The sequence below is a fragment of the Chinchilla lanigera genome, unplaced genomic scaffold (genome assembly GCF_000276665.1).
Source record: "Chinchilla lanigera isolate Chin_1 unplaced genomic scaffold, ChiLan1.0 scaffold00036, whole genome shotgun sequence".
NCBI lineage: Eukaryota > Metazoa > Chordata > Mammalia > Rodentia > Chinchillidae > Chinchilla > Chinchilla lanigera.
Window position 1 is genome coordinate 6754698 of NW_004955437.1, and position 14501 is coordinate 6769198.

General features: G+C 52.3%; 1 protein-coding gene across 3 annotated transcripts in view; it reads left to right on the top strand.

Moving 5' to 3' along the window:
* The window catches only part of Daam2 (dishevelled associated activator of morphogenesis 2), a 111201-nt gene that overhangs the window by 25995 nt on the left and 70705 nt on the right, over window positions 1–14501 (top strand). The window contains exon 1 of one of the 3 annotated variants that reach the window (XM_013516990.1): window positions 1527–1545. The exons of the other annotated variants lie outside the window; for them this stretch is intronic. The gene's annotated coding sequence lies outside the window, so the exon portion shown is untranslated. Of the gene's footprint in view, window positions 1–1526; window positions 1546–14501 lie in introns of those variants that run through there. 3 annotated transcript variants of the gene reach the window in all.

The window sequence follows — 14501 nt, forward strand, 5'->3', positions numbered from 1 at the left end:
CCACCATCCACCCATCCACCCATCCACCCATCCACCCATCCACCATCCACCCATCCATCCATCCACCCACCCACCCACCTGAGTATCTGGACTTATTTCAGCAGGCCAGAGACCCAGGAAAGGGTTCAAGTCTGCAGGCAGTGTGAGGACAGAGTTCCTTCTTCCTTGGGAAGCTTCAGTCTTTTCTCTAATTAGATGAAGCCTATGCACACTATGGAGGAAAATCCATTTTATTCAAAGTCTACTTCTTTAAATGTTGATCTGTTCCAAAAGGAAATATCTTCACAACAACATCTAGACTGGTATTTGATCCAGTAACTGGCTCCATGGCTCAGGCATGTTGACACATAAAATTAACACACAATGTCTACTCTTAGCTCAGGGACCAGAATTAGTCATGTGGCCCCCCTCAGACACAAGTTACAGCTGGTCTGTGCCTGGAGCAGGGGGTTGGGACCAATAATGTTTGACTTAGCACCAATAATCTGCACAATTGTAAGTAATTTTATCCGAAGGTGGAAAAAACGTATCAGCTTGGTGTTCCCATGCCAATGCATTCTGCTGAGTCAGCGAAGAAATGGACTGGACCTATATGTCCCCTTTGTTGTGGAGAGGTTGTGGAAGGAGATGAACTAGGTCGTGGCCTGACCTCTCCAGTGACTAAATTTGAACACTGTTGCTAAATATCTTCTCTGTTTTTATCTTATCTTCTTTTTAGCTGTATTTCCTTTGTGAGGTAGCATATTCAAGCTTCATTTGTATCGTTGTTACCGTTGACCGATGCTTTGCAAGCGTGGCCTTTGTGACTTCCTTTTGGAGCCATCTCCCGAAGTTGCCTTTTTCTTGCTTAGAACGGGTTCATGCGAAAGGTCGTGGGAGCTACTTGTCACTTAGCCACCATCTCACTAGGTGTTTCTGATAAGTCCTTTTCCACTCTGGGCTCTCGCTTTTCTGGCTCTCTAGCGGGGGCTTGAGCAGTGTGACCCATCAGGCTCCTTTTGCTCTGCTCTTTGGGGCACCTTTGGTTCCTGCCCTCCCCCCATGGTCCCCAATGGCAGAGACTGCGCTGTGGCTGTCTGGTTGCGCCTAACAGGGCTTGTGACACAAAGCTGGCAGGATCATATTGGGTTCTACGTGCAAGCTGTGGCCTCATTAGCACCTTGACCATGGTGCATCCACTGGCTGGGAGCATGTGCTGTGTCCCAGCCAGGAAACATTGTCCCCGTGCCCACTGGCCCCGAGCCTGGCTGGAGGGGAACTGAGGAAAGAGTGTGCTGGGGGGAACTCTGGGGGATGTGCGGGGGGCAGGGGCAGGGCCAGGGGATGGGAACAGTGTGGCCCGGGTGAAACCAGGGCAGGGAGCCCGGCCAGCCCTTCCAGGCCGTCCCGGCAAAGCTAAACTCCAAAGAGCAGGGTTACAAGGAACTCAAACAATCGAAGCTCTTCCATCACTCACGCTGGACACCGCTGCTTCCCACCCGTGCGAGCTGCTGATGACGTTCAAATGAGAAGATGGATGAGGGAGGGCCACAAACCTCTCAAAGGGTAATAATTACTATTATAAATATGTTTTCTGCTAGGTGCCAGGCATGGAAAAGTAAACAAAGATACCGTGTTAACTAGAATCCAGTGTGATGCCAGCTTGGCTAGCATGCTCTGCCTGGCATCTGAGTTGGTGCAGGCTGCTATGACAAAATGAGAGACCAGGAATGTATGCAACAAACATATTTCCCATAGTTCTAGAAGCTGGTAAGTCCATGAGCGAGTGGATAGCAGATCTGGTATCTGGTGAGGGTCTGCTCTGGTTCATAGGTGGCTGTCTTGGCCACTACGTTCTTACCTGTCCTAGATGGCTCAATTGAAATATTTAAGTAGGAGATAGGAAGCGGAATCTTTTCTTTTTTGTTTATAAAGTTAACTTTATTTTAGAAAGTGAGGCAGCTTTTTAGGGTCTCTTTTATAAAAGGGCACAAATTCTATTCATGAGGGCTCCATCTTTATGACCTAATCACCTCACAAAAGCAGCACCTCTAAACCCTGTCATATTGGGAGTCAGGGTTCATTCAACATATGAATTCTGGGGAGTCGCAGGCAAAGCTCCTGAGAACTCAGAGAAGTGAGCAAGCAATTCTTCTCCAGGGGAGGGAAGACTCTGTCGCAGTAGGGTCAACTGGGCCTGGTCTTGGAGGATGCCAGAGTCTTTCTAGAAGGAAGCATGGGCATCCCCGGTAATGCGTGAGGCCCAAGCAGACTGCAAAGTGCTGGAGAGGCCCCGGATGTCTCTAGCAGTCTGTGCTACTCCAGCCTGGGTGCTGGTGGGGCGGGAGGGCAGAGTATGTGGCCGGAAGTGGCAGAGGGAGCTGGCGGTCAAACTAGGAAGTCTCTTGAATCCTATATGAGGAATTTGGACTTCACTGAAGTTTTAAAATTACTACAATTTAAAAAACCTTTCCGTTTTCGCTGAAAAAAAAAAAAACGCTTTAAAAATTGTACTTTTTTTTTTTTTTTAAACTTGCCTCCAGTTCTAGCCTAGGTAAACCTGAACTCAAGTGGATTTCATTGCAGCTGTGCTATCCCAGCCTTTTGCTTTGGACATTTTCCTGCCTCTGCATTGCCGCAGGGCTCACATGCATCGTCTTGTTCTAGTCTGGCTTGGTTTGTTTTATTTTTTATCTTTGTGGGAGGGGTGATTCTCTTTTTTCCAATTTTTAGTTTTCACTAATCCATGCAGTGTAGAATGATTACCTTCCTTGTCCCTGTCTGTGACACATCTTAATTATTATTTCATCCCCTTCCCTTTCCTTCCTACCCCCTCCATCTTTCCTCCCTTTCCCTTTTCAAAAGATCTCTCTCCCCATTTCCTAGTCTCTTTTATTTTGCTCTCTATATTTGGGGCTTTTCATATAAGGAAACCAAGCAATATTTAAGATAGTGTGACATGTTTAAGTAGGAGCTAGGGAGTGAAATTTTTGTTTTTGTTTTATTTATAATAAGTAGCTGCTTTAGAATGGAGAAAATATTTTTTAAAAAATGAAGGTGAAAAAATAATTCCTCCTTCCAGGAAATGTGGGTATCAGCCATGGGAAAAGGGGGTGTTTCCTTCCAGCGAGCATTTTCAAAATCTTTGTGTCTTGAAGGCCTAAGGCATGAAGTTGACCCTGGTGTGTGTCTGAGCAGCAGTTGCAGGTTGACGTAGTATGGCTTGCCTGGATTTTCCCCAAAAGCTGAGAGGCTGAAATCCAGTAATTCAATTTTGTTGAAATTCTAACTTTTTTACTCACATTCCTTTGAGAGTGGTAGTTTGTTCTCTCTGGGCCTCTGTTTCCTCATCTTTACAATGGGAACAACAATAACACTGCCTACCACCTCAAGTTCCTGCCAGGACTGAGTCAGTTTTCTCCTGCAGAGCACTAGGGACAGTGTCTCGTACACCACCGTAGGTCATTCATGTTTATCCCAGGTGAGTCACTACCTTCTGGCGAGTCCAGCTCTGTACAGGTGGAAACCTGCCCTGGGAAGGACCTTTCTGCCTCGGTTTCCCACAAGTCAGAAGGGTGGGGGAGCTTCACTCCTTAGCACGAGGCCTTGCGTTTGCTCAGAGCTTTTCCCTGGAGATTGCAGTCTCATTGTCCCTCACTCCATCCTTCCTAGCATTTCTGTCCAGCCCCTCCCCCTCCCCTGGGGCTCTGGGAGGCTGTCCCTTTAACAGAGAGCCCTATACTCTGACGCTGAGAGCCAGCCCTGCCTGTTGGGGGTTGTGAGCTAGGCTGTGGCTGGGACCCTCCAGGGCTGGCTTTGAGGGTGGAGCTTCCAGAGGAGGGGCTTGCTGCAGATGATCAAGTGCATGCCCGGGAATCCATGCCCACAGAGGGACCCTGTCCCCAGCCCCCTACAGTGGCCCCGGGCTCCTAACACTCAGCAGTGGCTCTGGGACCTACAAGGGAGCATTCTTGAGGACTGAGCTCAGGATCCCTAAAAAGAAAGGAGGAAAGTAGCTGGATGAACTTGGTAAGTGAGAGCTACTCCTGCTGTACCCTGCTCCCTAACTTGCAGATTATAGGCGTTGGCTGAGTCCTGGCGGTTCTTGCCGGTGTGATCTGATGGGCAAAGTGTGGAGGGAGACAGAGGTGGGCCTGGGAGGCCCAGTGGTTAGTGAGCCTCAGACTTGGACGAAGGGATAGCCCTGGCCCCTCCTCCCAGTGGCTGTTCCCCTTGAGGGTTGACATCTGGACACCGCTGGAGCCTGGCCCAAGGAGGGAAGCGTGAGGAGGGGCAGATATCATTTTTCTCCCCTTCATTTGGAGAAAACAAAGTGTGGTCAGTGAGGGCTGCTTGCAAAGACGCCCGAGGCCAAATGACATTTGCAGCCTGAGGGTGAAGTCAGTGACCTCTGCATCTCTCTCAGCCAGGGATCCGGGCCAGTTCCTCTGCATCCTGGGGTGAGGGGACAGATCGGACCTGGGCTTGCTCCCCAGGCCCCAGAAAGGTCTATGCCATCCCCCCAGACTGGAGGCCGCTGCCAATGAGCGGTGTAGGCAGTGTCACAGAGGGAGGGGGCAGGTCTGCCCAGGGCTGGGAAGAATGAGGCCTGTTATTGCTGAAGCCTGGGAATGCTGCCTGGGGGGGAGGCCCACGCTACCAGAAACTGGCAGGGTAGGGAAGAGGGGAGAGGTCTGTCCCACAGGAAGAGGGGTGCAGAGCCTGTACCCCCACCCCCTGCAGAGCAAATCGTTCCCCAGCTGCATTTCCTGTGACACAGATACAGGTGAGCTCCTTGGCCTTGAATGCCCAGGTAAGGTTGCGAGAGCTGAGACCTGTGCCAGACAGGTGATCTCTGATGGAGGAAGTTTAGCATAATAGCCTCTGCCCCCGGCACTCCCCCGGGGCCAGGGGTTTCCAAGTCAGAGAATCCCCCTGCTGAATTCTGCTCTAACGCGTGCTTTTAGGCTCCTGCTTGTGTGAGGTGCTGGGCCGGGGATTTACCAAAACAGAAAGCGAGAGTGTGTGATGAGTTGGAAAGCTGTCTTGTGCATGGGAACGGAGCCATCCTTGCAAAGCGACGACAGCAGTTGCCATTTATTCTCTATCTCCAGTGCACCAGTCCCTCTGCCAGGGGCTCACCGTCTCAGGCACAGCTTGCGGGAAGTTTCTTTTGAGTTGTGAATAATTTTGTAAATTTAACGGAAGAAGAAAGTCCGGCTCAGAGGTTAAGGATCTTGTTTAAGGACCCGGAGCTGCTAAAGTGCAGGGCCAGAACTTGAACTTCTTCATTGATGTAATCATTCTTTTGTTTGGTCAACGAAGTTGAACGAGTGGCCTCCTGTGTGCCACCCTTGCAGTGCTGCTGAAGATACAAAGGGGACAAAGGCTGAGAGAAGCCCAGGCCAGCCTAACTTCACGTCCCACCCATTCCAGAGTCTTTCACACTGGGGCCCAAGACCCTTGCGGGGAGTGTGGGAATGTTTTCTCCCAAGTCTGAGAACTCTGCTGGAGAATTTTCTCTGCCTTGAGAACTGTTACATTTTGTTTTCATTTTAATAATAATCTCAAAATTCTGAAGCGGGTGAATGACCACCATACAACCTACTGTTGGCATGAGCTTTGAGTCTCTGATGTTGCTGGATTGCAAGCTAGCCCCGGGTCGTTTCCTAAAATGATAGTGTTTAACTTTTAAATGCTTTGCTTCTTAAATGGGTCCTCCACTGTGTGCTCAGAAGGAACAATGGCTCAGAAAGGTGACACTGATGCTACCGCTGGAAGGGACGATCCAGCGTGCTAAGGGTGTCAGATGAGGACGTGGTTTGACATCCTTTCCCTCCAGGGCAGGCTGGATTCCTGGGGCAAAGCAAGTTTGAATATTCCAGGCTTCTGGTCTCAGGCTTAGGATGGGCCCAGAGAGGACCGGGCAAGTCAGGAGACAAGAGGCCCGAGTTGGAAGCCAGGCTCTCTGCTTCCAACCCAGCCTCTCTGACCCCCAGAAACCTTTGCTCCTGTCTGGGACTTTGTAGACAGTGGCTTCCCCAGAACACTGTGCAGTTTCCTCCCAAACAGTGGTGTTCCCCAACGTCAGCCTCTGTAGTGGTGGGGCTCCTCTGTTAGGTGAGAAGGCCAAAGCATGGTCCTGAACTAGGCAACGGTGGACAGGACTCAGATCCCGCTACCCTGAACCCATGGGCGCGACCTTGTGCTGGCCTGGTCTCTTGTGCTGGGCAATCACAACCCCTCTGCGTTGGATATCCGAAGGGTGCAGGAGGCAGGAGACAGACAGGAAATTCAGGAGCCGTCCTCCAGTTTCTCATCGATCTGCGTTTTCTGCTAGCTTTTGGGTCTTGCCCCGAGGCAGGTGGGGATCCACCAATGTAAGCGTGATGCTGCAGGGTGTCTGCACTCCGGTGCCTCAGCCAGACCTGGGCAGTCATCCTGCCTTCCTTGTCTATCTTCTATGTTAGGAGTGTGCAAGCATTTCCTGCAAAGATCCTGATAGTAAATATTTGTGGGGCTTGGGGATCACAGGTCTCTGCCTCACCATCAAGAATGTGTGAGGAAATAAGTGTTGCTGTGTGGCAGTGACGGGCTCACAGAACCCTGCAGGGGCTGGGTTTGGCTTGTGGGCCACAGTTCACCGACCTGTGACCCAGGCGGAGGCAGCCTCTGTGGAAAAGCACGGCCAGCTCCCCGTGGCCTGCTTGTCCCTGTGGGTGTGTCCCCCGTGTCCCTGAGCCCCCGCCAGCCCACCGTCCTGCCTGCTGTGAACACGGAGTCCCTGTTCCTTCCTCGTCTCCTCTCCTCCAGCACCTCGGCATTCGCGTCTGCTCCTAAGAGCCCAAATTCTTGTTTGGGTCAGATGTCCCCCTTCGTGTCCTGCCCTGACCCTCTCTACCTCTTACTCCTCCCTAACAGTGACTTCCTCCTCTTCTCTGTGACTTTGTCACTTTGCACGCATCACACTAGGGACCCTTTGATGCTACAGTTCAGTTGTTTCTAACTTTATCTCCTGAAGGGCAGGAGTGAGCAGGACTTTTCTATTTCCGCTGCCTCCTCCACCCCCGGCTCCACACCTACCAGGAAACATTGTTGGCGTAAACCCTGGTGACCTCTCCCTTTGTGCCCTGCAGCCCATGCTGCAGCAGGGGGGTTTTGGGGTCCAGTTGTGCCATTCTGGGAAAGCCGGGTCTCATCACCTGTTGGGCAGTGGAGCGTCCTGTAGCTAAATCCATCTCTGTCCTGTAACCTGAGACTGCCCAGCCACTGCACCCCGTGGTCAAGTGGCCCTGTTTGTTTTGACATCCCCACGTGCAGGGCATGAGTAATCCAGATTTCAAAGCAAGAATTTTTTGTAGCAGCTACTGAAGGGCAGGCCCCTGCCAGCTCCTGGGCACCCATGTTAGCATTTCAGTTAATTAAGAAAACAAAGCCCAATCCCTGAAAGAGAAGGCCTGCAGATTTGATTCGGGACAGAGGAGCTTGTGTCAGCATGCATGGAGGACGTGCTGGCAGAGGGGAAGGTGTAAGCCAGGGACCCGCTGGTGTCTGCTCAGCGAGAGGGCTGCTGGGAAGTCACGTGGTCAGGGAGACAGCTCTAGGCAGGGTCCAGAGCAACTTCTGCTCCTCCTTCCTTCTTTAGGATGTGTTTGGAGTGGGCAGAGCTCGTGGAGGAAGGCCAGCTGGGGAACAACAAGAGAGGAGAGATAAAAGACACTTTCTTGGGATCTGGTAGTCTTCCTAGAGCTGGGTTAACCCAGCCATCTGGCTGCTCCAGCAGAGTGGTGAGAGGTGATCTGGGGGTGGTCTTGGGGTAGCTGACCTGTACCCACGAGGGGGGCCCTGCTCAGAGATGCTGCACATCCATGCCCAGTCTTGGTGTGAATTTACAACAGATTTTTGTCTTTAAGGGAACAATAGTGAACCACACTGCTGGGAAGCACCCCAGCTCTGCCTAGGGCATCTTTCTGGGCCTGGTTGTGCATTTATATGCATGTCCACAGTGAGCACTAATCCTGATATGTCAGCTTCATTGTATTAAGAATCACCTAGCAGATCAGTAAACACACCCCTGGGTGTGTCCGAGTGGGTCATGGAGCCGTAACCCTGGGGACTGTGTACATCCCCTCACCCACTTCTCTCTGGCACTGTTCCACTGTTCACCATGGACTTCCCTCCACCCTCCCGCCATGCTGTTCTGCCTTAAGCCAGCGGACCATGGACGGAATCCCTGAAGCCATGAGCCAAATGAAACGTCTCCTCCTACAGACTGGGGGTATCAGGTGTTGTGTCTCAGAGATAAGAAAATTGACTGGTACGCCCACTTGCTCACCCACTTTCCATGGGATTCCAAGGAGGAGACCCTGGCCTTTAGCACCAGCATTGAGCCATGGGTAACTGAGCTCAGGGGTTTGCAGAAGCACAGGTAGGATGGGCCCCATGTGCCCAGATCCGTGCCAAGTGTCTGCCTATATATCCTGGCCCGGGTGTGCGGGCCACGTGGGCACAGTGTGGCAGAGCACGTTTGCCCAGTTCATGGTGTCTGGTGAACAGAGCGGGACATCTCCTTGGATACGATCCCTGCACCTTTTGGGTAGAATGGGTGTGGAGAGAGACCGGGTCCTGTCTTCCACTGCTGGATGGCCCAGGACAACTCATCTGGGCTTTATGAGCCCTCAGTTTCTCATGGGAGATGGGGAAGACGCCTCCCTTTCATGTGCCCCGAAGGGGTGGCTGTGCTGGTAGATACCGAATAGGGTGTATCATGCCCTTCCCCATAGGTCTTCTATCTTTGTCCAGCTTCTGCCTGCAGGCTCAGGACCTAGCTGCCCTAAGAGATGATGCGGATAAATCACAAACCCATGGCTGCTGTCTACTGCAGCGGGAGGGGAGGAGGTATACACCCAGCTCTTGGTATCGGTGTGACTGGTCCAACTGAAGGATGGCTGGTGGCTGATACATTTTGACTTTTGAAAGCTTTCTCCTTACCCCTGGGAGTCTCAGGGCTCCCTGTCCTCTGTTGCAAGAAGTGGGAGCCCTCTGGGAAAAGCAAGGCTCTCAAAGGTGAATGTCTGTGGTCTTCTAAAACTGCAGAGGAGAGTTTTGGGGTTTTGGGGACTCTCATCTCTTCCTCTGTCTTTTGCATCATCCACTGACTCCTCAGGAAATGGGTGTGTAGCTTGTGTAACCAATGACTTCTCCTTCTTGGAAACCACATCCAATAACTCCTGACCCTCCAAAAATGCTCTAGCTCCTGTACACCTGGCTGGTTTGTATGCTTTCAGCTTTTGCTGGTGATATGTCTCACTTTTTGTAGGGACCGCATGAATGTAGGAAAGGCACATGAGATGCACACGAGAGATATACATGAGATGCACGTAGAAAATGTACATAAAGATCAGATGTGAAATACGAAAAATCATACTGGTGGTAGTCAAGTAAGCAGAACCATAGGTTTCCTAACTTCAACTTGGCAGATCTCAGTGTTTTGGGATGGCTGTTAGAACACCTTTCCTTTTCAAAAGGGGTGGAAGATTTTTTTAAAAAATGTGCCAGACTTCAAAGAAACCATTTGAGATAAAGCTCAGGAGAAGTTGTGAATTAATTTCTGGAATGCTGGGGAATATCCTTGAAAGACAGCAAGGGACACAATGTAGCTTGGATCCCTCACAGCTCACAGTATTTAGAGAAAATATTCACTAATGAGTCTTGGCTAAGTTTGGGGAGATTCCAAGATATTCTCATATTTTTATTCTTGTATTGCATTGCATTTTGTAGCTGTTGTTCCCACTGCGTCTGCTACCTGCAGCAGAAACTAAGAGGAAGTAAGAACCACGCAGCGTTTTTCTGCAACTGCTGCATAGTGGGAGAGAGGAGAGTTCTGTGCTGCAATTTCCAGGATGGGGCTCTAGATGTGGCGCTGTGGGTCCTGGACCTCTGGCCTGCTTCCAAAGCATCTGCTTTCTCAAATGTAAAGTTCTACAGGAAGCCCGTTGCCAGTTGCACAGAGAAAGGGCAGTTGAGTTCTTCACACACAGGCAGAGGGAGCGGCAGTGCAAAAGGGGAGGAACAGCCGCCGAGGAGCCTAAGAGGTGGTTTTTTCCAGAGGCAGAGGAGTGGGGCTGGGTTTGTAGAGTGGCCTTTGGTCGACCCAGACACGTTGGCTCTCTGCGTGTGGCTGCGTGACAGTGCGCTCTGAGCTGCAAAGGCGGTAGCGGGAAGATGCTCCTGGGTTCCTCTGCTTGGGGTCCCCAGCCCCGGAAGAGCTTGCCCCTTGCCATTCAGTGCCTTCTCCCTCTCAGTTGTGCCCCTGCAGCATCCTTGGTACAAGTGTAAAATCTCTTAATGAACCCAAGGGGAATTTAGAAAATTCCAGACCCAGTTCCAGAATCCAGGAAGGGTGAATCCCTCTCCAATGGACCCGGGGGTGACTTCTCAGGTCTCATGTACTCCAGCCTCCCACGCTCTGCTTGCCCTGCCCCTCATATTCCTAACTCTCCTACTTCCTGTGACCCCATGGTTTGTACCCAGGACACCCAGCCATCCTTCACCGCAGTGGGGGGTAAATTCCAACATGTGAATTTTGGAGGGACACACTCATACAAACTTCCGCTTAGCCCTGGTGACAGGGTCTCATGCATGGCAGATCCCCTCTAAACACTGGCTGAATGCTAGGAGTGTGTGGATCAATACCAGAAATGTGAAGGGAGCTATGGGCTTTATAGATTTTCACAGCAAAGGAAGTGAGAATGGCTGGTGTTTGGATCGGTTACCCAGGGCTGGCTTCACGGCTGGTGTCTGATCAGCCCTCTCCCATGGGCATCGCCCCCTGGGTACTGTGGTCCCAGGAGAACCCAGGGAAGGAGGGGCTGTGCATTCTTCCTAGGGCACATGACTGTTGTGGGGAACACGGGCCGTGAAGTCCCGCCTGTCTGTAGATCCCGAGCCACGTACCTTGGTGTCCACTGCCGGTCCTTTCTGCCATTGTCTACAGTGGCGTGTGAGCCTGTGGCTGTGCCCGGGGTGTGCTGGGAAACATGCCTGTAGGTGGGAAAGGGGGCAGCCCTTTGGAAACTACTATTTGTTCCCCAGAAGGACACCCTTGCTGGAGGCAGGGAGGGCGATCCTTTGTTTGGTGCCAGTTGCAGAGTTAAAGCCTGGGAAGATTTTCATATTTACCAAGAGGAAATGGGGCAATAGGAATGTGTATGTGTGTGTGTGTGTGTGTGTGTGTGTGTGTGTGATACTGGGGATTGAACCCAGGGCCTTTGCACTGAGCTACATCCCCATCCCTTTTTAAAAAATTTTTTTGAGACAGGGTCTCACCAAGTCCTAAATTGTTCAGGCTAGGCTTGAGCTTGTGATTCTCCTGCCTCAGCCTCCCAGTGTGCTGGGACTCCAGGCCTGTGCTAGTAGGAATTTTTGTGCATGTCAGTGGGATAAGAGAGGAACCAAGCTCTTGAGATCACTGGTGATCTTTCCTGTAGGATGTGTGCTTGGTTATCAGGCACTCCAAAGGACTTTCTGTGCACCTTCTCTGTGTGGGCCGGTTTCTAGTCTGATTACTGGGGATGCACACAGAACTCTGTCCCGCACAGGGCTTAGTTTCTAGTAAATGTCCCTGTAGACTGAGATGGTGGTGTCCTCCCTGGAGCCATTTGGAGCTGGGCTTTGGTGAGAAGCACCCCATGCCCATTCAGCAGCTGCTACATTCTCCCCGAGTGGGAGCACCTTGGTATCACCCTCTCCGCCTCTAGCCTTCCCTCCTTGCCAGGCAGTGCTAGATCTGCTCCTTTATGCTCTTGTCACTCCTGCACAGTTCTCTGGAGGTTCTGCGTCCCCTCCCTGCTGTGTCCTTGCCCTACGCACACAACGCCTGGCGCAGAGGGGACTCAGGACTGCTTGTGAGTGTTGGATGCCAGGGAGGCAAGCCCCGGGTTTCCTGGGTTTCACCTTCCCCTCCGTGCTGAACACGGCTGTCAGCTGCTCTCTTTCTGGGTCAGCCTTGGACAGGGATGGCCCCTTGGGGAGGTTGCTGATGAACTGGAGCATTGTGAGAAATTGGAAAAAGCAAAGTCTCCAGTTAGAGCCAGCGTCCTGCAGCGTATCCTCTCTGCGACTGGGTGCTGCTAGGGTCATTTGACGTGGCACACACGGCCTCCCCAGGCCAGGGGGACAGGTGGACTCTGGGGCTGGCTGTGGGGCTCTGGGCCCAGACCCTCTTTATGCTGAGGCTTGCGTCTTCCTCCTCCCAAGTGGGAATGCAGCGATGCTTGGGGACCGATCTGCCCTACAGCTCTCCAGCTCAGGCAGTGCAACCGGGCTGGCGGGAGAGCAGGCCGCCAGGGAATAGCTGGGAAGCCAGGCTGGGCCTCGGGCCCACCTCCTCCCAGGCCAGGATGTGGCGTGGGACTGGGGCGGGCGGAGGTTCCCACCACTCAGCCCCTGCTCCCTACTGCTTCAGGCCTCCCCTCTCCTGGCAGGAAGGAGGGGTGACTCCAGCTGCCTGGGTCAAGACCAATCAGGACCATCACTGCTCGGCAGGCGCACACCTCTGATATCTGTCATCCACCTGGACAGCTGCCTGGAGCCCCAACTCGCCTTGATTTGGGGAAAGAGAGCCTGGGATTAATTGTTCTAGGCCTGCCTGTGTCGGCCCCTGCTGTCTGTCCCATCAGCCAAAGGCTGGAGTGGGCACATTCACCAGTGTCACTTCCCGTGAACCTCTCAGCGCGATGGGGGTAGAAGCACCCGCACCGTGTTTTAGATGAGTAAATTGGGACTCGGGAAAACAGCTTGCCTAAGTTAATCCAGTTGATAAGTTGAGCTTTGTGTATTCATTCTGCAGTATCAGGACCTATTATGTGCTGGGCAGGGATTCTAGTCACAGCAGTGAATGCTGGACGTGATTGCCCCATGGGCTTTTCATCCTATTGGGAAAGAGAGAACAAATAGGCAGAACACCCGGCCTCTGTAGTGGGTGTGGACGGGTCTGTGTGGAAAATGCATAAAGGGCAAGTGGAGGTAGACATTGGCACAAAGGGGCTGCCATCTGTGTTGGGGACCCACAGAAGACTGATGGAGAGGAGAGAGTGGTGCTCTCATCTACCCTCAGGGCCCCCTAGGTGCCTGGCACTCCCCTATTCATGGGACACAACTCACTAATTCAGTCCCCATGATCGCTTGATGGGGCAGATGGCTATTAGCATGTTCATTCTCAGGTGGCAAAATCGGGGCACAGGGAGGTGGAAGAACTTGCCAAGCTTGACACCATGCTGGGACCTGAAAGTGTGAAGACCAGTTCCTGAGTCTGGGCTCCTCACTGAGCCCTCCTGCCAGGGCAGCTGGGAGGTGGGAGGTGAAGGGGTGGGTGAGGCCCGACAGAGCAGGCCAGGTCCCCACGCTCTGTGGGACATAGTGGCTGACAGGTCACCACGGTTCAGCGTGGGGTGGAGCGTGGATAGGTATGCAGAGAATAAGATCCAGAGAGGGTGAACCCCAGGAGAGGGCTGGGTCCTGCCCCAGCCAGCCAGCACTCAGATCTGAGACAAGGGGGCCTGTTCCCTGCTTGTCCTCGTCTCTCCTCCCTGCTGTGATGCTGCGCATCACCTGCCAGTTATGCTGCTGCTGCTGATGTCATAACTGCTGCTAGTTTTTGAAGACTGATGGAATAAGTAGTGAAAATAAAGACATCCCACTCAGATGTGCAGATAAAAGGAGTTCCTTTCTGTCCTGGATAACTTGCCAGAGGACTCTTAACTTGGCAGTGAGGGGATTTTAGACTTCGATGGATGACAGTCATTATGGATAGAGGTCCTGTTGAGTCACAGTGCAGAGCCCCGTGAGGGCATCACCCTGCATCCCTGCTCCCCATGTGGTCTGGTTTCCAGGGAAGCAGCAGCTCTCTCAGGATGGCCAGTGAAGGGCCTAGGGCACCCAGCCACTGCTGATCTCCACTGAGATATCTTGTTTCCTCTGCTTCCTGGGCTTCTACGGAGACCCACTAATGGCACCAGGTCAGGTCTGATGTGGACTTTTGAAGACGGATCTGACACCTACTGCTGAGGCTCAGGGCTCTTCCAGGACATCCACATCCCTTTGTAGGGTTCACCTGTCCAAGTGTTGCTCAGGGAAGTGAGGACAGAGCCGTGGGAGGGAAGCCCCCAGGTAAATTCCTCAGCTGTCACCGGCCAACACCAGGCAGAGCCCTGTGGCTCTGGGACAGGGTTCCTCCTATGGCCATAGCATTTCCCAGGCTGTGTCCCACTTCTGGGAATCTCCACATCACTGGGTCATTCTTCATTACATCACAGTTGCCTCACGTTTAAGGGAGAGAGGGGAATGAAATCCTGGCTTTTCCTCCTAGAGATAGAAAGGTTTGACATTGCCCTTATGGTTTGGAGAAAACCATGATCTCTTCCACCATCCCCCACACAATTAATCGCCCTTTGTATTTGGGGACCTATCTGTCTCTTTTCCTAGGGAAAATAAGGTCCTGGGCCAGTGCTGCGGTTAGAAGG